This window comes from Rhipicephalus sanguineus, chromosome 5 (assembly GCF_013339695.2).
Source record: "Rhipicephalus sanguineus isolate Rsan-2018 chromosome 5, BIME_Rsan_1.4, whole genome shotgun sequence".
In the NCBI taxonomy this organism is placed as follows: Eukaryota; Metazoa; Arthropoda; class Arachnida; order Ixodida; family Ixodidae; genus Rhipicephalus; species Rhipicephalus sanguineus.
In genome coordinates, this window is record NC_051180.1 from 178,339,212 (window position 1) to 178,366,248 (window position 27,037).

The window sequence follows — 27,037 nt, forward strand, 5'->3', positions numbered from 1 at the left end:
TGAACGAGAGGTGGCGATTTGGAATCCTCATGGTGGTACTTTTTTTTTTCATACAGGCTTTCTTTTTATTGCACTAATGCTTTCTATATCGCTTTCTTTACTAGTATATTTATGTATGGCAGGTAGGCACCACCGTTTTAACGTTGTAGAGCCGTTTTCCGCTTGACTACGCAGCGTCTGCCAGTAAAACGCCGCTCCAGCGGCCCTGTATCCAGCGCGACACTGGGCCCATAATCAGGCATGTCACTGGACGCTGGTACCCAGTGGCGCTGGGTTTTGCAATAGGGATTGCAGAACAGAAAGGGAGTGCCTCGCCATGATCTGAGCTACATCAAAGTTCCACCCCTATCTTTACAGCAGGCCTTTCAAAGTTGTGAGCGACCACCACGCCTTGTGTTGGCTAGCTAACTTGAAAGACCCTTCAGGTCGCCTCACAGGGTGGAGTCTGCGACTACAGGAATTCGACATTACCGTCGTTTACATGTCCGGACGAAAGCGCTCCGACGCCGACTGCCTTTCCCGTGCACCCTTGACCCACCGCCACACGACGATCAGGATGGTGACTACTACTTGGGAACATTAAGTGCTGATGACTTCGCCGAACAACAGCGAGGCGAACCGGAAGGTTCTTGTGGAATACCTCGAGGGCAAGGCTGCCGTTGTTCCACAGGTAGTCAATTGAGCAGTGGCGTCGTTTTCATGCGGAATGGCTTGCTCCTAAAGAAAACCTTCTCACTACTCCGGGCCAACTACCTCCTCGCAGTACCTTCAACATTACTTCCAGCGGTTCTGGAAGCTTTACACGACGATACGACCGCTGGACACCTCGGTATTCCGCGCACGCTTGTGAGAATACAATAAAGGTACTACTGGCCTCGCCTCTTTGCCGGCGTCACCCACGACATAAAGACTTGCCGATACTGTCAGCGACAGAAGACATAACAGACAAGGCCAGCCGGACTTCTTTAGCCGATCGAGCCCCCTCGCCGGCCGTTCCAGCAAATCGGCATGGACTTACTGGGGCCGTTCCCGACGTCAACATCCGGAAACAAATGGATCGTCGTAGCTACCGACGACCTCACCCGCTTCGCCGAAACAAGGGCCCTGCCCAAAGGCAGTGCCGCCTTGGTAGCCAAGTTCTTCGTTGAGAACATCGTCCTGTGTCGTGGCGCCCAAGAAGTCCTCATCACCAACAGAGGTACGGCCTTTACTGCTGACCTTACTCAAGCGATCTTGAAGTACAGCGAAATAAGCGACCGCCGGACCATAGCCTACCACCCACAGACCGATGGTCTCACCGAGCGTCTATATAAGACCATTGCCGACATGCTGGCCATGTACGTCGACGTTGAACAGAAGACGTGGGAGGCCATCCTTCCGTACGTGACATTCGCATACAACACAGCCGTTCAAGAAACGACGCAAATGGCGGCATACAAGTTGGTATACGGAAGGAACCCAGCAACGACGCTCCACACCATGCTACCCAACGTCACCGACGAAGAAAACGTCGACGTGACTGTCTAGCTTCAGTGCGCCGAAGAAGCCCGACAACTCGCCCGCCTGCGCATCAGGAGTCAGGAGACGACCGACAGCCGCCGTTACAAACTTCGACGACGCTCGGCGAGCGTGTTTGGGTCTGGACGCCGATACGCTGACTAAGGCTTAGCGAAAAATTTCGGCGATACTGAGGGCCATACAAGGTTCTTCGACGTCTCGGAGCTCTAGACTACGAGGTCATCCTGGATGGCATCACGAACTCTCAGCGGCACCGCGCACGACCTAAAGTCGTCCATGTCATGCGCCTGAAGCCGTTTTATACGCTGCTATAACCGGCAGTGCAAAGATCCGGCCTGCAAGGGATACTCATCGGCGTACCTGCCATACGCTGTCCGCGTTCCACAGGAACGCGGGAAATCACATGGTGCGCTGCGACGAACGCGCATCGGCAGGTCTGCTATACGCAGTCCGCGTCTAGCGCGTGCACGGACCGCTATAAAAGAAGCGTGTCGGGAGTGCGTTGGGACTCACTGGCCTTCGCTCGCCCTCTCGTCTCGCTCTGGGCCCTTGTGATGTAAAGGCGCGTCTCTTCGCCTTGGTTCTTAAACCTCTTGTAAATATGTAAATTAAACAGGTTTTCTTCTTGTACGTGTAAAGCGTCGCAAGAGTCCTTCTTCGCCAGAACCTGGGTGGCAGCCTCAACCCCTCCTCGGTCACATCAACGCGTTAGCGAGCCCTCGGACTGCTTTTTTTCCTTTATCATTGTACATTATTTGTGTATGCACTTCTTCCCACTTTCATGTTCTGTTACGAGCATCGTGATGGTGCATTTTCAGAGGGGGCAATGCCACGTGCGCTTATTTTGCTATGTTTTTGTAACTCTCCGTTACACGTATGATCGCTGTATTGCGCGGGCCGCGCCAGAATTTCTTAGAACATTCCAGATTCTAGTATATCATTTTGTCAAGATTGCGCACATGACGCGAATAGTCAAGATCATTCCAGAGCTTGCGCAACCACCAGTGATAAGGCTGGAAAGTTCGATGCATGATGTATAAAAACGGCGCGTCCCAGCCATGATCAGTTTTATCGGCGGCCGACGCTGTGTTCGCCGCTATGAGTGTACAGTGTGCATTGCTTCAGTTTGACTTTCCGTTTCCCGGTGACAAGTTCGGCCAAATAAGGAGTTTCATCTTCGACACGCCGACTGCTGTCTTCGTCAACGCCAAGACCCCGTGAAAATATCAGGTCAACGAAACGGCCACCATATCACCAATACCATGGCATGTAATTCATGCCGATCATGACGTAGATATCATAGTTTTTATGTTATTACCTGTCATTTCTATTCGTCATACAGTCATGTTATGTCATAGCAATTTTAGTATACATCTCATTAACCAAACGGCCAGGAGAGCACGAAGTTGTAGGCGGCTAGATAGATAGATAGATAGATAGATGGATAGATAGATAGATGGATAGATAGATAGATAGATAGATAGATAGATAGATAGATAGATAGATAGATAGATAGATAGATAGATAGATAGATAGATAGATAGATAGATAGATAGATAGATAGATAGATAGATAGATAGATAGATAGATGCGCTCAAAGTCGCAGAAGTTCGCTAAGAAATGCTTCACATTTAATAATTTTAAATACTGAGGTTGCACTGAAAGGCTCTCTTTTGGCAGCTGTCAGTGTTACATACGCTTTCCTACATGGTTTAGGCCTGTTGTAGGTGCTGACTGCCTGTCAGTACCAGTGGATTGCTCAAGCAAAAGGATACTTCCCGGTGCGGTGCCCTGCAAGTGGCACAACTGGCCGCACCATTAAACGTGATAAAAGTCTGCAAGTCCATGTGCGAGGCGTAAGTGTTGGTGAGTTCAGTGCATTGGTCATGACTATGTTTAAACTCTATACAGTGACAAAAATGTGTCTCCGAATACCTTCGTTCGCGAAAAAAATGTGTCTCTGAATATTTTCGTTCTCTTTCAGCATGAACAAATGGAAGCATATGTTTTGAAATCCAGGTTCAGGTTATAGTATACTGTCAAGTACTCATTGACTTTTATTAGGAACATGCAGGTTCATAGGCAGGCTCCTGTCTAACATCATTTCAAACCTCTTCAATAAACCGCCGACCATCAATGAGGTTAATGTTTTATCCACTAGGCCCAGTTTCTCCCACTGTTTCCTCGTGGCTGGAGTACGTTGAGGCAGTGTGTTCGACTGCACTGGCTGCCCTGTCAGCATGCTTCCTCATTAGTTTGCAAGGAAGAAAATCCGGCAGATCTCACGTACCGTGGGAGTCGATGTTATGCGACGCATGCGGCGGGAAGGTGACTGTGGCATAATTTTTTACTGAGCGAAACGTTACGAAATGGCGCTAAATAATTGTATAAGTTTTATACGTACACATATATCTTGAAGAGCCGCATACGTGTTATAGACCAGTTGTTTACACTTGATTAACGCTGCCAACAGCAACGTGGGTATTAACAACACCAGGAGCGGTAAGCTGGTATGTAGTGCTTATGCTTTTCCGTTATGGTGGAGAACGCACGCACGTTTCACCAACCCGTGTGCATGTGTGGAAGAAGTTCTAAACAGTTCTTGAACAAGGTCATCATCGCCGTGATCAGTGAGCGCCAGCAGCTGGTCATGGCTTGTTACCGGATCCGGTCGTGATCGTGGTGACGAAGGGTCTACGTGTAGTGAAATATGAGGTATAGTACTGGTGTTAGAAATCGTGGATGGATCTTTCATTTCGTCGACAACTTGTATGTCTATAGAGCCGGCGGCATGTCGGAAATTAAAGTCACCCATCGCGTTACAGAAGTTACAGAGGTTGGAAACTTTTATTGGAAACATTTCGGCGCGCACGCAAAAGACGAAAACGAAAGGCGAGAAGACAAACGGGCGCGAACTTACAACTAAGTTTATTGAAGGAAGTACACGAAATATATAACCCAGGGTAGCTCAAGAGCGCATGTGCGTAAAAAGAATCAAACAAGTAAACAAGCAAAACATAGGGAAACAAAAGAAAAAACACATCATGACAGGAATTTTGCAGAGGTATCTACAACGTGCAGCATCAACACTCGCCTTAATGAACATATGAAGTCATTGGATAATAGCAATAACTCCCATCTAGACGAGAATTGCAGGAACTGCCAATGTCATCCTGTGTGGTGTGATACTAACATTTTGTTTTATCATAAAGACAAGATAACTCAGGAAATAGTTGAAGTTTTCCATATTAGAAGGTGTGCTGATAAATGCGTAAGCAACCCATCGATTGCACTAACTGACAAGGAGTTCACCTTTTTGAGTAGCACTTGACTTTTACAAGCTGCTGCACGTTGTAGATACCTCTGCAAAATTCCTGTCATGATGTGTTTTTTCTTTTGTTTCCTTATGTTTTGCTTGTTTGCTTGTTTGATTCTTTTTACGCACATGCGCTCTTGAGCTACCCTCGGTTATATGTTTCGTGTACTTCCTTCAATAAACTTAGTTGTGTGTTCGCGCCCGTTTGTCTTCTCGCCTTTCGTTTTCGTCTTTTGTGTGCGCGCCGAAATGTTTCCAATAAAAGTTATCTCTCCGAAAGCAAACAGCACGTAACGTTGTTTCCCCAGTGAAAACTGTAAAAAATGGTGTTCCGCAGGGTTCAATCCTAGGACCATTACTATTTATAACTTAAATTAATGATCTGTGTGACATTCCACATTGCCCAAAATTTATTATCTACGCAGATGATACTAACATATTTTTTACAGGTAGATCACTCATGCACCTTGAAGCTGAGGCAAATAACTATTTAGTCCAATTGGAAACTTGGCTTCATCAAAATAAGCTCATCCTTAATATATCAAAGAGTAAGCACATCATATTCCAGCCCATCAATAAGCCTTACAAGGACGACCTCAACATCTTTTTCAAAAACCAGAGGCTGGAGCAGGTTAAATCACAAGTTTCTCGGAGTGTGGTTCCAAGAAAATTTGTCCTGGAATACCCATGTCGATAGTCTCGCAGGCGAACTGAGCAAGACTGTTGGGTGCATATTCAAACTAAACCCACTTATACCGATTTGGCTTAGAAAAAAGATATACTACGCTCTTTTTTACTCGCGTTTGAATTATAGCATCTTGGTATGGGGCACTACAAGTGAGAATAACTTAAACAAATTAACAGTCTTACAGAAAAAAGTGCTCTGTCTATTTGAAGATCATTATGGCAACCCAAGGGAGATGTCTAGCAGTCCACTATTTATAAAACACGGCATACTCAAAGCAAGGCAGATCTACGAATACAAATTATTACTTTACATATATAAAAACAAGCTTCACACTATGACAGTACAGGAAAGCACAAACAGATACTCACTGCGTAGGCAACGAATTCACGTTCCTGCTACCAGGACTGGGTATGGTAGAGCCCTAATTACATATCGAGCACCGCTGTTGCTAAATCGCTTTGGTGGGCAATTAAACTTTAACATGTCATTAACTCAGTTCAAACGTCACATCAAGGATGTCCTTGTGAATGGATTTCTGTAAATATTATGTCTCCTATGAATGACAGGCCATGTTCCTCCAACCTGTATCTCACTTCATGTACCATATGCATGTGTAAGTATATGTATATATATATATATGTATGTATGTATAGTGTGTGTGTGCATAAATGCGTGTATGCGTATAGCATTGCCTTTATGTGCCTTTTGTATTTCTTTTTTTATATATAATGAAAACAGCCACGGTGTCTGAATTTCGTGTGCCTATGTAGCCTATGTTGCAAATTTTCATGCAATTGTGTTCTACTTATTCTTTGCTGCTCCATACATGTTGAAAATTGGTATATCATATCGCACTGTTTGCTGGACGTTTAAATGTTGTACACTTCACGTAGCGAAGCCACGCCAGGCTGAATGGCCTTTAGCTTCGCTTCGTTTTTCTGTATGTTTTCTAGAAATAAAATCTGTTCATTCATAATCTCTGACCTGTTGTGTTGTGGATAGAAATTTAGACAATAGTTGCAAAGTTGGCTAGATACTGGTTCATTTTAAAAAAGCAGTTAGACCAGGGGGGCAAGATAAACAAAACAGTATGTGTTTTGTCCACTTATATTCCTTATTGGTAGCTCTAAACACTGTTCCAAAGATGACACGTGCTCTAACGCTGTAACTGCGCTCTAATAATTAACTACCTGAAAACTTCTTTGCATAGTGATTGTCACAGCACGCAGGTGTGGATTATATCTGATAACGGCAGTGTGAAGTTCATAGCAATTGTACAATCGACAATGTTGAGCTCATCAGTTGTTCCATTCACGTTTCTTACTGGTATGATTGATGTTTCATTTATGTCAACATTTTTGCTATATGCAGGAGATCGAGCGAACCTGAATAAAGGGAAAAGAAGATGAGGCCTGCAGAATAATACTGACGATGTGCGACTAACATCCACACCATAAAAGTGACAGCGGCAAATCCCTCCTGAGACCAGCTATATCGCTTCACCTGATTTATCACCTGTCCGGACGAATACGAACACCACTGGCTCCACATACCAACCATACGAGTCATCTTGGAATGACGAGAAAGCGGGCTTTGATTAATTTACAATAGCCCTAGTGTCCCTTAGAAAGACTTGACGAAATGGAATTTGTAAGGATGTGCGAGTAGTGAAATTTCATCTCGAATTGAGTGCGAATAGAATAGTGCCGAAACGTGGCCAAAAATACCGAATATCGAATCGAATACAAAAGATTTAATAAAGATTGAAAGAAAGAACAAAGGAAATAAAAGTCTGCTTATGTGCTCGAACATATAACGCTGTGAGTGACTGCTACCGAAAGCCTACACATTGTCATGCATGAACAGAACCTACTCACTCGTATTTCACATGACCGGTCTTCAGGTTCTCTCGCCGAGACGTTACAGTGTTTCCTGCAGTTGAAAACATGCGCTCACTGGGCTACCCTTATTTATATATCATATTTACACGAAACGTATACCGCCAGTTACAGCAAGACGAAGGCAAACTTAGAGACTCTACGTTGCGGTGACAGCTTTATCACGATGTTGTTCGGGAGGGTTACTATATTTTATATTTTTTCAGCGTTTATGGACGCATAGGCATGTTGACAGAACAGCCGCCATTCCAGTCAGCAGCGGCACTCCTAACCTCCTAACGGCTAACAGAGGGGTTACGGTAGCTAGCCTTTTTTCCCCTATAGTCACGTAACATGGCTCATCTGACAACGGTAACGCGTTTCACCATTATGAGTGCCCCGGCCCAAAAATCTTCGGGAACCCGTTCACAGCAGCGCTTTAACTGCGCGAGAGAACGATGGGAGTTTCGAAACGAGTGGTGCCGCGCGGCAGTCGCGACTGTAGAGCGTGAAGAAATTTTTAGGGGCGAAGCTCCTTAAGGCGGCACCCGTTCGTGCCTCGTAGTCGTAGTCGTAGTGCGTAACCAGTCTTACGCTTTGACCTCCAAGGTGGTGCCGGTGGGAGATTTTTCCTGTGCGTTGTTGAACAATAAAAAATTCGGAGCGTTAGATAAAAGCCGACTTCTTCTGTCTCTCATTCCCATTAGCAGCCATTCTTTACCTCCAAGGTAGTGCCTGGTGAGATTTCTCCTGTGCGTGAATAAACAATAAAAATTTTGTTCAAAACGCCGTTGATTGATGAAATAAACCAACGAAAGACGCCAGATGTTTTGTAAAAGCAAAACGAAAGAACGCCAGATGTTTCTAAAGCAAAACGAACAGACACCAGCTGCTTAACGAAAGACGCCAGATGTTTTCTAAAGCAATGGTTTTCTAAACAATGAAAATTCAAAGCGTACATGTAAAATTAAAGTGAGCTGCAAGTCGTCATAACTCATCGAACCTTTAGTATAAACGCGCCCGATCTCACGTCGGTGACGATGTACTGGGCAGAATTCACGGAAGATTCACGGTTTACCGATGAACCTCCGCAGCTTCGCCCATTCATCATCATTCACTCCGTGGATATGCTGTGATTTCTTTTTCATCTAAATCCAGTCATCGAGGGTTCCGCGGGACAAAGTGGGGATGTTTTACGACGCGTGAGGTCTCATGGGTATCCAAGCATTTCTTCTTCTGAAGTAAGGCATGCTGTTGAGATAGTTTGTTGATAAATTTAGAAGAACCTTTAAACTGCGTGAAGACGACACGTTAGAATCGTATAACACGCACAAACATGCGCGCAGACTTTCCACTGTGTTTGTTTCTTGCAGGTAGGACATTTATAAGAGTTGACGGAGAGCAATCACACCGACAATCTGACGACAGGCGTTAAAAATGTGGCAAGACCGCGTGCGCATTACAATCCCAGAAGGGTCCTTATGTGACGTTCTAAGAAATTTATTTCTTTTTTCCGTTATTTTTTTTTTTGCGATGAAGAAACCCTCTGTAACCTCTCTTTGTGTTTCCGTTTCTGCCTTAGAAAGGAATTTAGTTTTTTTGAGCTGATGAAAACAGCTAATGCTGTCACAGTTCTTGCATTGTAAGGCAAGATTACTGCCCGAGCCAGTGCGCATGGAGCGCTTGTGTTCCTGCGCGCGTTCATTGAGTGAGTGAGTGAGTGAGTGAGTGAGTGAGTGAGTGAGTGTGAGTGAGTGAGTGAGTGAGTGAGTGAGTGAGTGAGTGAGTGAGTGAGTGAGTGAGTGAGTGAGTGAGTGAGTGAGTGAGTGAGTGAGTGAGTGAGTGAGTGACAACTTTATTCATCAATGTGTGTGCGGGGTAAAAGAGGCTTCAGGCTACGTATTTTGCCAGGCCGCGCTTCTCAATGCTGTCTTCAGCTCGAGCCAGGATCCGTGTTTGAACGTCTCGGTCTGTGCTGAAGAGAAGGACATCGCATTGCTCCTCGGTGTGGGGTGGCGAGGCGAGGTCGGTGGGCGGGAGACCCTCCGGACAAAGCCAGAGGATGTGGTTGAGCGAGGCAATGCTTCCACATAGGCAGCAGCGTGAATCGATGACGCCCGGGTGGATGTAAGAGTACCAAAGGGGGCAGGAAAAGGTGCGGGTCTGCAGTCGCCAAGTGATCTGGGACTTTTTGGCAAGACTGTCGTTTGGGGGTGGGTAGGAGTACCGTTCAAGGCGATAGTGCTGGGCGATGTCATGGTAGGTGACCAGGCGCTCCGGCACTAGGGCGTCCGACTCAGAGGAGACCACCGCTCGGATGACGAATCCTCGAGCATGTTGATCAGCCGACTCGTTGCCGGGGTGACCCGAGGGGGCGGGGACCCAGACTAGTTCATTGTGGCGCGGTTTGGCTCGCAGAAAGAGCGGCCGAAGGAGCCGCAGGGTATGATAGGCAAGACAAGGCCACGGGCGAAGTTCGAGATGGGGGGTGTAGAATCGCTGAGTACTACACTGGTTTCGGTAGACGTGGCAGTAAAGGCAATGGCCGCCTCCTGTGCCTCGACGGCGTAGGTTGTGTGCACGGTGTCGGCTATGACTATCCACTTCGCGCGCACCGGCGAAGAGGACGATACGCAGACGACGGCAAAGGCATTGTCGGGCGAGGTGTAACTAGCCGCGTCCACACAAACGACGGCTGGGCGGTTCGCGTATTTGTTACAAAGAATGACCACGCAGGCTTGACGGCGGGCATCATGGTGGCCCGCGAGCCTGTTTTTGGGTAGAAGCTTGTGTAGAAGACTGCCAAGGGCGTGCAGTAGTGAGACCAGGTCCAGCGGAGGAGAGGAGGTATCGTGGCCGATGGAAGAGAGGATGCTGATGTGACCGAGGAGGGGTTGAGGCTGCCACCAGGTTCTGGCGAAGAAGGACTACTGCGACGCTTTACACGTACAAGAAGAAAACCTGTTTAATTTACATATTTACAGGAGGTTTAAGAACCGAGGCGAAGAGACGCGCCTTTACATCATAAGGGCCCAGAGCGAGACGAGAGGGCGAGCGAAGGCCAGTGAGTCCCAACGCACTCCCGACACCCTTCTTTTATAGCGGTCCGTGCACGAGCTAGACGCCGACTGCGTATAGCAGACCTGCCGATGCGCGTTCGTCGCAGCGCACCAGGTGATTTCCTGTGTTCCTGTGGAACGCGGACAGCGTATGGCAGGTACGCCGATGAGCGTCCCTTGCAGGCCGGATCTTTGCACTGCCGGTTATAACAGCTGACCAGTCAGGGAACGACAAAGGCGTTGCACTTGAGCGGTATGGTGAGCTTCAACCAACTCGTCGATGGTATTGTATACCCCTAGGCGAATGGGGCGTTCCGTTGACGCGTTAGGGGGAAGACCGAGGGCAGTCTTGTATGCACGACGGTTGAGCACGTCGATCTTGTCGCGTTCGCATTTGAAAAGGTGAGTGTAAAGGAGGCTGTAGGTGAGGCGGGGAATGACGAAGGCGTCAGTTAGGCGGAGTAGATCGCGTTCGAGCATACCCTCGCGCCGTGCTCGAAGACGAGCTACCATGCGAGCAGTCTGCTGAACCGAAAGCGACAGCTGGTCGATGATGTGAGTGTTGCGGCGGTTGGATTGCAAGAGCAACCCCAGCACGCGGAAATACGAGACGACAGGAACGGGGGTGTAGTTGGAGTGAACAATGATGGTGGGAGGGGTGTCTTGAGGCGGCGCCGGTTGGGGGGCCGTATGAGAAGGAGGGCTGATTTGGCCGCTGAGCAGGTGAGACAAGCCGCGTACACATGGTCCATGACAACGTCGGTGGCGCGTTGCAAAGTGTGCTCAACGTGCCCTTGGGAACCTGACGTGATCCAACAAGGCATGCCGTCCGCATACAGGGTATGTTTTAGGCCAGGTATGCGGTCGAGCTTTCCGGGAAGTGCTCGGAGGGCGAGGTTAAAAAGAAAAGGCGACAAGACTGCCCCTCTAGGTGTACCACGAGTATTGAGCGTACGTGGGAGACGGAAGATCTCCCACGATGAGTTCGGCAGTGCGACCGGCAGTTGAAGAGTTGGTAGTTGAATGTAGTTGAAGAGTCGAGCGCCGGGATTGAGGGATCCAAGTTCAGTAAGGATAGCCGAATGGGAGACCTGGTCAAACGCCTCATGAAGAGCGAGGCTGAGGAGAGCCTTCGGGTTTGAGAAAGTGGATGAGCTCAGGAGGTTGTGGTGAATTGGAAGAGAACGTCTTGCGTTGCGAGGCCAGGGCGGAAACCGAGCATAGTGTGGGGAAGAAGGCTGTGGGCTTCAACGTGCGTTTGCAAGCTAGCAAGAAGGACGTGTTCCATGAGCTAGCCGTCGCACGGGGTAAGGGAGACAGGCCGCATATTCTCGATCGTGAGTTTCTTGCCTAGTTTTAGAGTCAAAGCTACGCGCGCTTGCTTACATGACTGGGGGATATTGCCGAAGCGCCAGCAGTCATTGAGGAAATAAGTGCGGCAACCGAATGGGCGTCGAGATTGTGAAGCAGCTTGTTGGGGACTCGGTGAGCGCCAGGGGCGAAGGTGGTGCGGAGCATGTGAAGTGCCGCATAAACCTAAGCTTCGGTGATGTCGGCGTCTAGCTCGGGGCTGGGGTACGCGGGACAGGACGCGAGAGGAGTGGAGAGACAATGAGAGAGCAGGAGTTGGAGGTATTTGGCAGCCAGGCCTGCCATCAGCGCTGATATGTCACCAGGATAGGCCTGAATTACGCGCTGCAGTTGCTGCCGGATGGCCGACTTCGCGGACGTAGAGTCGAGAAGATGACGTAGCAGATGCCACGATTGCTTACAGCCCAACTGACTGGAAAGTCCTGAACACAGCTCTTCTCACTGCTGGCGCGCAAGGGTTGTGGTGTGCTTTTCGATTTCCCGGCCGAGGGCTGCGATTCTGCGACAAAGACGACGGTTATGTCGCTGCTTGTTCCACCGGTTGGTGAGGCTTGTATGAACGGCCTGCAGGTGAGCAAGGCGGGAGTGAATCGCCGGATGGTTTGCCGTAGTGGAAATTGAGACGGTGACACCGTCGATGTCCGCCAGGAACTGGTCACTCCACTTGGAAAGTCCTCGATGTCAGGAGGGACGGAGTTATCGTGACGCGCACGAAACGCGTCCCAGTCCGTAGACTGATAATGCGTGGACGCGGCTTGCACGGGTACGTGCAGACTTGCATGGTGAGCACATAGTGGTCACTGCCCGGGAATTGATGTGTTTTGGACCAGCGTGCTCATGCACGTAAAGGCAGTAGCTGAGAGCTGGAATGGTGTCGCGGCACACGCTGTTGCCGACGCGCGTAGGTTGCATGGGGCCAGAGAGCAGTGCGGGGCGAAGATTATGAGCAAGTTTCCACAGTCTCGTGCCCGGGCCGCTGGCCTTGGGGAAACCCCAGTCCGGGTGCTTGACATTAAAATCGCCGAGAACCAGGAAAGGAGATTTAGCCGCTCTTACTGCCGCGGCGCGGAGTAGGGCGAGAAGAGATGAATCGTCCGTGACCCGGGGGGTTTGTAGACAGTCAGTATAAAGAGAAAAGGACCTTCCTGTTTCTGAGGTAGAATCTCGATAAAAACGTGGTGGACCGCAGGGAAGGGTAAATCGAGCAGGTTGACCGTCGGGGTCCGCTCGGTAAGAATGGCCGTGACAGCATGGGGTGCGAGTTGATGAGCCACTTGATTGGGGTAACGTTGCCCGACAGGGAGACAGCGGTGTTAGTTTCCTGGAGCACGAGGACGTCAGGTGTATCCGGAGCGTCAAGTTGCTGGAGGTACAAGAGAAGATGTCTGCGCTTGGGGCGAAAACCATGGAAGTGCCACAGCCAAATAGTTCCAGCAGACCGGTCAGCCATGAGTAGCGTTAGCAGAAGACGTCTCCTCGGCTTGCGATAGCGACGGTCGGGCAGCGGAGGCGGTGTTGGAAGCGCGGGTGTAAAGGGGTGGCTTTGCTCGGACGCTGTCGAGCATGAAAGCGTGCAGGGTATCGACCGTCTCCTGAAGTGATTGAAAGGGCGTGGTTGAGGGGAAGCCGGGAAGATCCGTGCGCAAGGAGTTTAGAGCCTCGTGCTGCGTCGTTGGGAGCTGGTGAACAGAGTTGAAGCGGCTATCTACACTCTAAGAAAAAAAAGAGTATGCGTGACTCTTTTCGGAGAGTTCTGACTTGCCACGTATAGGACTCTCTTTAAATAGTCACGGTGACTCTCTTGGTGGGTCAGGGTCGGCTCGCTCTAGGAGAGTCCCCTGACCCTCTAGGAAGAGTGCAAAGACTCTCATCGGGAGGATCACGTTACCACTTATAGGGAGCCAGACGACTCTTGCCGGTAACGCTCCTAGGGGGGTCAAGGGACCCACACCGAAGCATCAAGCGACTCCACAAGTATTTTAAGCTACTCATTTGATCCTTGCTCTACTTTTGCGCGACTACTGTTGAAAATAGTGGAGTATTCATTTTAAGCAAGTCCAATAATACTTGCCGTTCTGCCCAGCGACTGTAAAAAAAGAATAATTCAGTTTTAGCATTATTTTAATAAAACTCGTCAAAACAACACATATTTTCCAGCAAAGTTATATAGAAAGCGCGAAAAGATGGTCTGTGATTTCCAATTAAGAAGTTTGGGTATTCCTCATTTACATGCGTCTATGAGTATAGCCAACTAAAATGTGTGACTGATGTGCACAGTGTCATATGGTGCTAAATGAACAGCAGAAATCGCCATCATGTTTCCATATTTATTCCTTGTGATTAAGAATAAATCAAAAAGTGGTGACGGCTTGAGGCATCAGACTTGTGGCTTGCTAGGTTGTCGCTCCTGTCCAGCGTGAGCACATGAAAAACGGTATCTGAAAAGCAGAACGTGATATTATGATGAGAAAATGAAATTGCAGTAAAGGTTTGCAAAACCTACACAATAAGTGGTTCACACAGACATAATAAAGGCTAACAACAAAACAACAAAGCACATCCTCCGGCAGCCAGGGGCATGCCGTGAGCGGTTATTGACCGCATGTTTTACAAACGTACCCCATCCTTAAATACTCAGATAAACAGATGCGAGTACTAGGGCCCGAATGACACCCAGCGCGTGCGTACGACGTCTATACGTCGAGATCAGACATGTCATATGCCAGAATTAGCGCACATAACTCCTACAATCACGTACACTCACTCGATTCTGTTATAGCGCCCAACGTCATCGCAGTGTATGCAAACCACGAAAACAGCAAACAGAAACGAGGGAAAAGAGTGCACGCCGGCGGCCGCAACAACGCGCGCCGTCGAAATTCTAGAGCTTTTTCACTTTACCGGCGAGGCATGTCCAACTTGAATGACTACCGCATACGTTCTGGAAGCCACCGTACTATATCTGCACCTCAAACTACCGTCTTTAAGCCAACAAAAACCATTACATATAGTGCGTCTGAGCGTTCTGTACACACGCTTTTTTTTTCACGTTCCCACGCGTGGAAGCACGCTGCACACTCAAGGTCGATGGACACGTTATTATGAAGTAGGGTGATTCCACGAGAGATCGAACATGCCTGTCCGGTCGCATTTTTTGTTTTGCCTGGATTTTTTATATGTTATGTGGGCACATTCAAAGTGCACGGAACTGAAAATTTTATTTTCAAGAAATGCTCCCAGCGCGCCAAAAAAATATTTGAAGGTGGCGGCGCGGGCCTGCTGTTTTTGCTCACTGCAATGTTTTCGCACTTCACGACCAAATTTAGCGCGAACTATAAATGATGTGTCGAAAATTTTTTTTGCTGGTTTTAATACGCATTACTGTGAATTACATCCATGCTTTTTTATGCCATCCTCAAAAAGACGAAAATGTGAAAAAATGGCAAACACGGCCGAAATCAAAAAAGTGTGCTAAGTTTGAGGCGCCTTGGCGCCTTTGCTATTACAAACAGAAACTTGAAAACGATGTCAAATATAGAAAACAGCCTTTGCAACATTTATACCGAACATCATTTTCCTGCGAGCAGCGCAAAAAAAGAAAAAAATAGTTAAAGAAGCGAGTTTTTTCAAAAAAGCACATTTTCAAAAAAGAAAATAAAAAAAACTCCGGTCTCAATTTTGACGACAATTTTTTATCGAAGAGCGCTTATGTCAATGAACACACGGTTTTAATATCATATGTCCTCATTTGCTTTGTTTACGAGATATAACTGACCAAAATGACCCTTGCTGTGTGTGCTCACTTCAGTGCGACCGATGGTTGTTATCAGCTTGCATTGTGCGTAAATCTCAGTTTTAATTATTTTGCTGCAGCAAAACCTTGCTCTGGTGGCTTTTCGTCAATGAAAATGTGTTCTCAGATTTTATTTGTATCTAGCGTGTGCAAAAGTGGGCAGGTGCCGCCCTCTAAATGGCTAACTTGTAAACAGTTTGCAGCCTACAACCTCGCCTACAATCATCAGAGGAAAGGTGGGCGCGCCTGTTCAAGATATCAATCACTTCTTCTTCGTGAAGAAATGCCTGGTCTACCTCATCGCGGTTAGCTGTAGACAGGTTTTCCTTGAGGAGCGTAAGGCAATGCAAGCAGACTTCCCAGGTGTCGCGAAGATCCTCAGCCTATGACAGTAGCTTCTGGAGGTAGACAACAAAAGAGGAAAAAAAAATTTTTCCGCAACGAAAATGTTTTCCTCAGCAATATTCTTTCTATGAACGCGTAAATAATCGGACGTAGCCATGGGCCGCGCGCATCGCGTGTAGTGAACAGCTAGACCTAGATAAAGTCGAAACGTTTATACTGAACGGCGCCGCACAAATTATCTCACATCTGCGCAGCTGTCATGAATGCGTATCCAGAACTGCTCACGGTTTAACATTTTATGACTAAGGGTGTCTAACAACTTTGGGCTGTAATAATTAATTTGTGGGCCACACTCATTGTCAAAACTAAGGGTAATGTCCGTCTGGCGCCACCAATGACCTCTGCTGTCCTCGACGTGGGAAAGCAGTTTAGTAAAGTGGCAACAAAACATCATGAATTGGGCAGCTACGGCCACTCATGACTTAATCATGCCGCACCGCACGTTTTCTGGCTGTTGAAACGCTGAGGTAAAGGTCGAGATGATACAGGAAGACGTTATCTCCGACGCCGAAAACATGTGATAGCGGGAAGTGAAATAAACGGCTCGGAAATGATTGAGCTAACTTTTTACAAATGTTGTTTAGGCACAGTGTGCGTCGAATGGGGAAGATGGTTAGAGCGTACAATGCACGTAATGGAAGGGAAGCAAGCAGGCAGTGAGAAAACAACTGCATAACAGCGAGCCTGCTGATTGTGGCATTTAGTTACAGATTAAGTTGGCCTTCGCTGCAGACAGATGCTTTATTCTGTGTGCAAGGAGAGTTTTGACAAAGTGCCCTAAACCATATGCTCGCGGTGTCTCGCGTGCTTCTGATTACCGAATACTGGCGGGGTAAGTTGAGGTTGTAAGCTGCAAACTGAGTACGCGTTAGCCCTTAAGAGAGCGGCCGAAGCCCACCCCCGCACACGCTAGACACAATTAAAGTTTGAGAATACATTTTTCTTGACGACAAGGCACCAGATCAAAGTTTCACTGCAGGAAAATAATTTAAACTAGATTTACGTGCAATGCAAGCTGATGACAACTATCAATCGCACTGAAGTGAGCACACACAGCAAGGGTCATTCTGGCCCGTTAAATCTCGTGAACAAAGCAAATTAGGACATACATATTAACACGGTGTTTTCACAGACATAAGCGCTCTTCGATAAAAAAAATGTTGTCAAAATTGAGGCCTGTGTTTTTTTTTTATTTTTTGAAGATGTACTTTTTGAAAAAAACTCGCTTCTTTAACTATTTTCTTTTTATTTTGCGCTGCCTGTAGGAAAATGATGTTCCGCATAAATGTTGCAAAGGCTCCTTGAAATACTTGACACTGTTTTGAAGTTTCTGTGTGAAATAGAAAAGGCGCCAAGGCACATCAAACTTAGCAAACTTTGTTGATTTGGACCGAGTTTGTCATTATTTTTCGCATTTTTTTTCCTTTTGAGGACGGCATAAAAAAGCATGGATATAATTCACAGTAATGCGTATTAAAACCAACAAAAGATTTTCGACACATCATTTATAGTTCGCGTTAAATTCGGCCGTGAAATCCGAAAACATTGCAGTGAACAAAAACAGAAGATCTGCGCCGCCACCTTCAAATATTCTTTTGGCACGCTGGGAGAGTTTCTTGGAAATAAACTTTTCGGTTCCGTGCACTTTGAATGTGCCCACATAACATATAAAAAACCCAGGCAAAACAAAAATATCGACCGGACAGGCATGTTCGATCTCTCGTGGAATCACCCTTTAGAGGGCGGCAGCAGCCCACTTTTGCACACGCTAGACACAAATAAAATCTGAGAACACATTTTTCTTGACGAAAAGCCACCAGAACAAGGTTTTGCTGCAGCAGAATAATTAAAACTGAGATTTACGCACAATGCAAGCTGATAACAACCATCGGTCGCACTGAAGTGAGCACACACAGCAAGGGTCATTTTGGTCAGTTATATCTCGTAAACAAAGCAAATGAGGACATATGATATTAAAACCGTGTGTTCATTGACATAAGCGCTCTTCGATAAAAAATTGTCGTCAAAATTGAGACCGGAGTTTTTTTTATTTTCTTTTTTGAAAATGTGCTTTTTTGAAAAAACTCGCTTCTTTAACTATTTTTTTCTTTTTCCGCGCTGCTCGTAGGAAAATGACCTTCGGTATAAATGTTGCGAAGGCTCTTTACTATATTTGACATCGTTTTCAAGTTTCTGTTTATAATAGCAAAGGCGCCAAGGCGCCTCAAACTTAGCACACTTTTTTGATTTCGGCCGTGTTTGCCATTTTTTCACATTTTCGTCTTTTTGAGGACGGCATGAAAAAAGCATGGATGTAATTCACAGTAATGCGTATTAAAACCAGCAAAAAAAATTTTCGACACATCATTTATAGTTCGCGCTAAATTTGGCCGTGAAATGCGAAAACATTGCAGTGAGCAAAAACAGGAGGCCCGCGCCGCCACCTTCAAATATTTTTTTGGCGCGCTGGGAGCATTTCATGGAAATAAAATTTTCAGTTCCGTGCACTTTGAATGTGCCCACATAACATATAAAAAATCCAGGCAAAACAAAAAATGCGACCGGACAGGCATGTTCGATCTCTCGTGGAATCACCCAGTAGACTAAAGTGCATCTCAAAAAGACATCTTGCACCTTCAGTAGTGCTGCAGACACGACGCGCGATCAGCAAGAAATGACCCTCGATTATTGTTTCCATCGCTCACTTTATGGGAGCTTGTACAGCAACGCGCATAACGGTGGCAACTCGTTAACTGACAGCTTTAGTTGGGCATCCGCAACAGCCTCGCGGATACAGGCTACTGTTGGAAATGGCTGGCAGGTTCCGCAGAGCTGCTGCAGACGCCCAGCTAAAGCTGTATAATTAGTACCTACGAAAGCAGTACACTCACCGTTAACTGGCGCCCGTTGTCGGTGCATGTCCGCAGCTCCATGAATATTTCGCCCTCCAAGCGTCACTTCGTGCACGGCTCAAGCCGGCGTCAACACCACCGAAGACGCGCAACCTACGCAACCACGCAGCGCATTCCAATAGACCAGGAGACTGAGACTGAGACAGACTGAGACGACTGAGAGAGGAAAGCGGCGCGCCACCCCGGCGCCAACCCCGTCTACGTTGGCGAGCAAGGCGCCACAACGGCGCCAAAGGGCGAGCGTGCGATATGTATGGCGTATACGGCGGCTCTTCCGTATACCGAAGCCAATCGAAACGCGCTTCAGGAGGGTCCAGTGACTCCTTCCCAAATGCGAACTCTTTTTCTCTGCCTGTACCTTCCAAAAGGGGTCAGATGGACACCCGAAGAGAGTCACGGTTCCATGACCCTCTTTTGACTCTCTTTTTTCTTAGAGTGTAGCCGTCTCTCGAAATCAGCTTGGGCTGTGTTTGTGGCTGCTTGGATTTTCTCAGAAAGCTGTAGAGACTTAAGAGGCGGGGTGTGTCTCTTGCGCTTGCCCTCGCCCCCGTCGGCGGGTTGAGTGTCCATGTCCGCTGCGGAGGCGGTGAATGAGGGAGGAGGAGACAAGCTGTCGTAGAGAGGTGTTTTCCTGCTGCAGTGCGGTGACCTGCGGCGACGGGAACGCTGGTGGAGCGCCGGAGGAGGACCACGCTGAATGGGTGGGCTTAGAAGCCGCTTCGGGCGCTGTCACGGCGAGGGATGCGAAAACTGCAGTCGTCTTGGCGGAATGGAAGGGGCAACTTCGGTGGCGGCGCAGTGCCACCTGCCATTGCATTCTTAGGGGTCGAGGCAGCGTCTGCTGGTTGCTGTGACGAGGAACGATTAGCCGGTGGCAGAGTCTGCGGGCGTTGGGGGCGCTGCGCATTGCGATGCTTGCATCTAGACCTGTGCGTCGAGTGATTCCCGTTACACACGATGCAGCGAGGTGTGCGGCGAGGTGCGCGGCGAGGTGCACGGCGAGGTGCGCGGCGAGTCCTCAAAGGACGGGGGATGTGTAGCCTCGCAACGGTGGCTCCGATCCTGTCATCGCTTGGCGCACACGTCGGTGCTGTGGCCGGTCGAGCGACAATTGATACAAGCCTCTACCTTGTTGTGTAAAGGAAGAAGGCGAAGGTGGACACCATGCTAAAGAATCCACCGAGGTACCTTGTGTTCGGTGTGGGCGACCAGAATGTGAGGATTCTTGCCCAGATGGAGGCCTCCCACGGTAGAAAGATTAGGCTTACTAGCCTGGAGATCTTCGAGGATGGCTTCGTCCGTGAAGTCGTCGAGTGCATGGTATAGACTGCCTCGCAGGGCGTTGTCCGGTAGTGGAGTGTAAAGCTGTACAGTGAAGATAGTGCCGTACACTGTGAGGGGTAGGCTTGCACACGAGCCGAGTGCGCGACGCTGAGCGTGAAAGTATTGTTAGCCAGGTGGGGCCGCACCGTGTCACGGGATGTGGGCGGCAGATCTTGGAAGTGCGCTGCTTGCAGTAAGGCGGAGTATAAGTACTATAGCGAAGCTTTGGAACTCTGAAGTGGGTCGTCCTCTCCAGCTCCTAGGGGGTTGCCCTCTTCGGAGAGAAGGCAGCTCCAGTGTCCACAAGGGCCAATGAGCGCACGCCATCTACAAACACGTCTACTACGTCCGATGGGCTTTGCTGAGGGCTTTGGCAGTTCGATAGCGTCGCAGCCCTTGCCTCTTGGACTGCGACGGCTAGTGTTCCTGTTCGCGCGCGACCGGACTGGGCCGCATCGGTGACAGTGAGCGGCGTCTTCGGGACGGCGAACGGCGGGTAGATGGAGACGGGCGTGACGTCGGTGACATAGGCGGCGGCGGCTCTTAATATGGGCGGCTGGACTGGCTGGTGACGGTCGATCCGAATCGAGGCGCCTGCATGCGATCGCAAAAGCGGCCGACGTGACCGGCGCAACCGCACGCAAAGCAGATGGGGCGGTTGTCGGAAGTGCGCCGTCGGCTTGCCGGGCTAGGTCCCATCCATGTCGCAGGACGCGAGGGACGGGGTGGCTGCTGATATGACTGCATGGTGGGCTGCAGTCGTGGCGTATGGATGACGTCGGCGTACGCAGCCGGCACACTCTCTTCGAAGGCCTGAGGCCTGGCGACGGCTCCGGCGTAAGTATGTAGGGGAACCACAGGAATCGCTGGAGGCGGCCTGGCGATAACTTCCGCGTAACTGAGCGGCACAGTCGCCCGAGGGGGCTGGTGGTATTCCGGCATGACCTCTGCGATTTCCTGCTCAATAGCCCGGTGTAGGGGAGGCAGCAGTGTGCTCGACGGCTGTTCAACAGGCTGATGGTGAGCGAAGGCCAGTAGAGAGAACTGGCGGGCAATCTCCTCGCGCACGAAGGACTTGATTTCGGCGAGCAAGACGGAGTGGTCCGAAATGACCGACATGCCAGCGAGATCGGCGTCGCGTGATGGAGGTCGACGTGTCATCAGCCGCTGCCGGCGCAGCTCCTCGTAGCTTTGGCACAGTGTGATGACCTCAGCCACAGTGCTAGGGTTTTTCGCGAGAAACATGGTGAATGCATCGTCGTCGATGCCTTTCATGACATTCCGGATCTTGTCAGACTCAGGCATGGTCCCATTCGCTTTCTTGCACAAGTCCAGGACGTCTTCAATGTAACTCGTGAAAGACTCGCCGGACTGCTGGGCTCGTTCACGTAAACGCTGTTCAGATTGCAGCTTACGAACGGCTGGGCGGCCAAACACGTCGACGATGGCGGTCTTGAAAGCGGACCACGTAGTGAAATCGGAAGCGTGGTTGTTGTACCATAGGCTTGCGACACCCGCGAGGTAGAAAACCAGGTTGCTTAGTTTTCCTGCCTCATCCCATTTATTGCGTATGCTGACACGCTCGTAAATCGCGAGCCAGTCCTCGACGTCGGTGCCATCCGCGCCGGTGAAAACAGGAGGGTCGCGGATACGGGGGACACCGGGACAGGATGTCGGTGCACGGGGAGGCGTTTGCTGGGCGGCATCTTGTGTCATGGTAGAGGGCACGGCACGGGATCGCAGCTCCAAGGGCATTGAATGCTGACCGTAGTTGTTTGAAGGGCACAGCACTCTCCACCAAATTATAAAGATGTTTATTGGGGGACACTCGGCGAAGATGGACGACAGCGACAGTCAAGGCGGGGCCGACTCTGCACGAGCTGCCTTCTCTACGAAGAGGGCAACCCCCTAGAAGGAGCTGGAGAGGACGACCCACTTCAGAGTTCCAAAGCTTCGCTACAGTACCAAGGCTGAAGCTTATTAAGGTCGGCGGAAGTTTTAGGACGACCGACGACGTGAATGGTGTCGGCCGGGAAGCGAGGAATCGGCGCGCGACGGCGGGGTTGGCGTAGCACTGGTCTGCTTCGATGGCGGCAAAGGTGGTGGCGTCGAGGCTGACATGGTAGTGGGCGTAGTTTTGGCGGAAGCGGCGTGCAGTAATGCCGCGCGGCAGTTCTCTTGGGCGCGAAGGCCTAGTGACTGCCAGGAACCACCGGATAGTTCTACGGGAGACACTTCCTGTCCTTCGACAACGAACTACATGGTGGTGGGCAGCGAGTAGACGGATGGTGAAGACGCAGTGGGATGCCGCACTCGAGCTAGGCTTGAGTAAGCCTTGGTCGGCGCGCGGTGTGGTCGGGACTAGCGAAGGCTCTCCTGGGCCACCCCAGGAGAGGATAACGACAATACTGGCGTCGAAGTGATCCTGACAATTTGTTCTGCCCACTCGTGAGCAGATTATCTGGATACGGCCTAAAAACCGGCGTGAGCCCCCAAAATTTGCGGAGCCGACGTGAGATGCGGCAGTGGTGGGATTCGCCCCCTGCCGTTTTTCCGTTCCTTAAAGCAGTGGCCGGTTTGACTAATATACGACGGACCACAGGACAAAGGAATGTAATAAAGAGTATCTGACATGCGTTTTATGTACTCATTCCTGTGGCCCTTTGTGCACAGGGCTTGCTCGTTTTGTCGTTGAGTCAGCAGACGGCACACTTTTTCAGGATTGCATGGCGCTAAAATCACGACGCAAATTCTGTACCTTTCTGCTACTTTTTAGGCGCGAAGTTCCTTAAGGCGGCACCCGTTCGTCCCTCGTAGTCGTAGTAGTCGTAGTGCGTAACCAGTCGTAACGCTAGTACCAGATCTTGACCTCCAAGGTGGTGCCGGTGGGAGATTTTTTCTGTGCGTTGTTGAACAATAAAAAATTCGCAGCGTGCGCGTTAACTAAAAGCCGAATTCTTCTGTCTCTCATTCCCATTAGCAGTCAATGTTTACCTCCAAGGTAGTGCCTGGTGAGATTTCTCCTGTGCGTGATTAAACAATAAAAATTTTGTTCAAAACGCCGTTGATTGATTAAATAAACCAACGAAAGACGCCAGATGTTCTCTAAAAAGCAAAACGAAAGAACGCCAGATGTTTCTAAAGCAAAACGAAAAGACGCCAGCTGCTTAACGAAAGACGCCAGAAGTTTTTCTAAAGCAATGGTTTTCTAAACAATGAAAATTCACAGCGTACATGAAAAATTAAAGTGAGCTGCAAGTCGTCATAACTCTCATCGAACCTTTAGTATAAACGCGCCCGATCTCACGTCGGTGATGATGTACTGTGCAGAATTCACGGAAGATTCACGGTTTACCGATGAACCTCCGCAGCTTCGCCCACTCATCATCAATCACTCCGTGGATATGCTGTGATTTTTTTTTGATGTTGTGCGATAGACAATACAAATATGGCATAACTTAAGGTGGTTTTTGATTGAAGGGTTGCTGTTTCCTTTCTGTATATTTTATTTTCAAAAATTGCCTTTCAGAAGTGCAGCGGATTAGGTGATCTGGGTAACCCACGGACACCAGGCACTCGATCTGACTGTTGAAACTGGCTACACCCGTGTGTGCAAAGGAAATCGGCTGCAACCGTGTGTGCGCATGATTTCTATAGGAATGAGAGGAAAATAGGCGTTATGATGCCTCGTTTCATGAGTTGAGAGTGTGCGCTCTTGTAAGGAAACACACTTTTGTTAGACCTTGGGTTGTACGACCAGCAAACGAGGGTGTCGATGAAACGCAGTTTATCTCGAAACTGGGTGCAGTTGATCTTGGTCAACAAACTCTTCGAAGTACGCAACACGGAGCACAGCGAAGTTAGACACGAGGTGGAACTCCGGTCGCTCTGTGATGCATCCTTCAGGCTGCGCAGCAGTGAGAGGATCTCCCACCTCTCGCCAGCAGAGGCACTCATCCTCGCTGAAGTTGTCGAGTACCACTCAATGTCCGCATTTGAACCTGAAGCAGCAGCAAACAAGCGCTCAAAAATTTCACGTTGGGCTGCTTTCATAAGACAGTGCATGCAGTACGTAGTTGCTGGAGGCGCCTTTTTGCATAAGGTATCGTTGGTAGGGAGGTGCGCATGCCAAGTTAACAGGGATCTTTCGGTCGATATGGAGTCAGATTAATATCTAATTCCTTGATCAAAATTTAATTCGTTGCGGCATAACTTCCTTGCGGTGTCAATAGTAATAAATAAGTTAGATGCTGGTCCCGGTCAGTTGGCGTCGTTTGATGTACAATACAGGTGTCGCAAGGCGCGCTTTTCACAGTTCTCGAGTCCAACGGGAATCGATTTTCTTTAATCGCGCCCGGCTTATTTCCCGGTTGCGGTCCCTATGACGGCTCGAATGCGCTCGAAAGTGCACCACGTGACGAAACATTCAGTGCGAATGGCGCATTCGCAGACACGACGGCGTATTAGTGATGCAGAACTATCGGTAAATTGACTATCGATAGTATCGATAGTTTCTTTGAAACTATCGATAGTGTAAACAAACTATCGATAGTACTACTATCGATAAACTATCGATAGTCGAATCGGTAGTACCATCGGTAATATTACTAGCGATATTACTACCACGCGTGTTAATTGCTTTGTTTTGATGTATTTGGCTTTCACCCACAGACTGTTAGCGTTTGACGCAGACTACGCCGCATTGTTTGAGAAGCTTCGCGATTGTTTGACATTTTAAGATTACGCGCCGGACGCGAATATTCAAGTTTATTCGAGAGGCTACGCGAGCACCAGCGATAACGCTGGAAGGTTTGATGACTGATGCATAAAAGACGAAGCCTTCCACCGATTATCAGATTACTCGACGGCCGGCGACTGTTCTCGCCGCAATCAGTGCGCAGCGTGTATCGCTTGTATTCCGAGTTTTGATTTTCTGGGCAGAAGTTCGACCAAATAGAGAGCTTCGTATTTCCCAGTCTTGCTGCAGCATTCTTCGCCTTCACAACCACGTGACAAACTATCCATAGTGGTGCGAATAATAATGTTGTTGCTGGCTGGCCAAATTGCCAAAATATTCGCGATAGCCTACTATCAGCTTCGCTTAATTTATGAGCAAATTTTTGGCGAGAGAAATTATTTGAGCAGTGAAAATGGCGGCATATGTCCATCAATAAATTAATATTTAAAAGCAACCAGTTACATCTTACAATGAACAAACTTAGTTCTTGATAATTTTTTTATTTTGAAGACATCAAATGCAATATAAACCTGAAGCCCCACAGTTCCACCCCATGTAACGGTTCCTTTCCGCTACAGCTGAAGAGTCTGACTTGATGACCATGTGCCAGCGAAGCACTCTGGTGAAGAACACAAGAATGTCAACTTCCTTGGCCTTAAGCCTGCTCCTCCGGCTCCACTATGTACCACGCATGCGGGAAACCAAATTTATTCTGCAATGAGTTCGCGCTGTTGATTTTAAACTATCGATAGTGCTTACTATCGATAGCACTATCGATAGTATCTTTTACCATCGATAGTTCGATAGTGACTCAGCTATCGATAGTATCGATAGTACCATCGATAGTTCTGCATCACTACGGCGTATACACCGCTGCGGAATAGGCTCAATGACATCGCCCTGATACTCCAAAAATAAGAAGCCGCGGCAGAGATTGCACAGCGCACGCGGTCGTAATTCGGGCCCTAGAGGTAAACCCTCGCTTCCTCGCGTTGACGCACAATCCTATTTTAGAGGTACCTAGCAGAAGGACCATTTCTTTTTCCAGAATGGAAGAAATACGTGGGCAGTTAAACGCTTTAGCACTTACCAGTCAGTACGGGTGGGTCGCGAATGAAGCTATTCACCGACGACATCGCTCGGCTGACTGGCCGCCTTGCTTTCCGTCGACGAAAACGAGGCATCGCTCTCCGACGGCTCGCCCTGAAACACTAGCCGTGCGAGCTAGAGGAAACATATCGCGCTCCACTTGGCTGAAGTCGATGAAATGTAAAGCGGTTTCCCTTGCGAGATCTCCGTTGCAAGGTTCAGAGGGTTCAGCTTCCGCACCGCTATCCATCGCAGCCATGATCACAGAAAACGCGGTAACAGTCAAGAACCAGTGGCCGCGGCGGTGACGTATCAGTGCGCCGTCTGATTAGCTGAGGGCAATGAAATCAGTGACGACACATCTATAGCGCCAGCTTTAAGGCGAGGGAAATTGAGGAAGAGATATTTGGTCTTTGATTACAAATTATTCTCCACTAATAAGTTATCTTCTTGCATCGATTGAAAACCTGCACGCATTCTCGAATGCCCATCTTTCGTCCCATATCAACTTCGTGTTGCTCTTTAGTGTCCCTTTAAGAAGTGCATTCTGTGCAACGTATCCCTGCGACGTATTCTCTGCGACGGAATTTGAGAATGTTACAGCTGATTTTAGAGTGCATTGCTTAAACAGCCATATAAACATGTAGTACGCGGTGATTTAGCACCCACATTCTGGTGGTTTAACTGGTTTCATGGAAGTTGTTGAATAATTCATATATTATTCGACACATTATCGTTACAGCGCTTATCTTTACGTCATCATTACAGCTTAGTAATAATTGCAGCACAAACATTTCGAATGATACTTCAAAATCAATGCCTTAAATTTTACACTGGTGACTACAATATTGTCCTTACTACGCTGACAATAGTGACTTTATAGCACACGCCGCGTGGTGTGTGTGATCGTTTCTGGCTTTGTGGACACGTTTCCGCCATCTCCAGCGT